Raw genomic sequence first — 1,707 nt, forward strand, 5'->3', positions numbered from 1 at the left:
ATTTGCCTTGCATAATTTGCCTTGTAAAATCTTGTAAAATTTTGATTGGTCTCATGTAATCTCACATGGGACACTAATTTGAAGTAGAATTCGATTTGGTGGTGCCTGTACTTTGAGTTCATCTTTCCATGCGCTTGCAGCGCACCAATGTTTCCCTTTGAGGTATCTAATTAAATGTAAGCCACTAATTAAACCACATCTATTCAAAATCTATGATGCCATAGCCATGGATTTTCATAAATAACCTTTAAATATGCGTTATTTTGATAAATATTTTATGCTAAGTTTATAGAATTTTATCTATATTCCATCAGTGACTTGATTTATTCTAAATCTAGGCAGAGTGAATATGAACATTAAATAATATGATAGTACATTAGGGACCTATCCACAAAGGAATAATATAATAGTTTGGGCCTAAAATTGGAATTGGGTCCAAATCATTAAGGACCTGGTCTCTTGTGAATATTCTTTGTCTTGCATTGGATGAGGATGTGATTTGAACCACCGTTTGTAGCACATATAACTAGCCGGTGCATACGAGTGATGTTAAATTGAATGATGTGTTTCTTCTGGTAATTGTTATACAATGTGTTTTTCTGGTTTTTTGAGTCCAATCAAATGACTTTGGTTGTCTCTGGGGCGGCTGCTGTTTTTTGAAGTAATTGTGAAATTGTCTCTTGAGAAAACAGCTTCACAATTGTTGTCAAAAAGCAATAGTTCGAGTAATAATGAGACTGTTTGGAGAATTTATTGAGCTATTGTTATATTTGATGAAAGACAATTAGCACCTTATAAATGTACATTGGCTGAATGATTGTAGTTTTTGAAATAATTGTAGATTAACAGATACAGTTGACAATACTAAAAATATATCAATAATTCAAATTTAGTTAGTATATCAATTATAAGTCATCATTTTATAAATAATGTTATAATAATAAAAATGACAAGAATTAACCAGTAATGTTATAATAATGTTTACTATCATGTCCAGACGATCAAGTTTTTTGGATATTTTTCTATCCATAACATCTCTCCTGAATTTTTCACTATTTATAGCGAATTTTTCTATGTCAACACATGGAAAATAACGACAATCTTCACTAGTTCTATTTTTATGATATCAATAAATTTTATTTCATAACTGTCTTCTTTTATTGATATGTATTCGGAATATTATATATCATAATGGCATAATAGCAGTACAGAGCTATGAAAGTATTTGATGACTTTAAATTCATTTTTCCTAGGAATATAATATACTCTTTTAATTGAAAAGTTAAACTTCATGTATAATATAACAATAACAAAAAATATGGTTAATAATCAAGAAAAATATCACATTTATAAAAAAATATGCATCACTATAGTTATAACTTTAAAAATTAAAATATCGAAACATGGATGTGAAAATAGACATCAACCAATTCTCCACAGATTTGAAACACCAAACGTCATTATGAAGATACTTCAAATTATTAATTAGATATCTGCAATGTTTTCTCTCAATTGTATCATCTCTTGAACACCCCCTCCATCGAGTGTGTTGAAGTCATTCGCGAAAGTCTTTATCGAGCAATGATTGACATGTCAGATGTTCGATTGCTTCTACATGAATGCATGTTGGATCATCTTCAAAGACTCTGAAATCAATTTTATTTCTAGATGGATGCCTTCAAATATATATATATATATATATATATA

This window comes from Phalaenopsis equestris, unplaced genomic scaffold (genome assembly GCF_001263595.1).
Source record: "Phalaenopsis equestris unplaced genomic scaffold, ASM126359v1 Scaffold000468, whole genome shotgun sequence".
Lineage (NCBI taxonomy): Eukaryota > Viridiplantae > Streptophyta > Magnoliopsida > Asparagales > Orchidaceae > Phalaenopsis > Phalaenopsis equestris.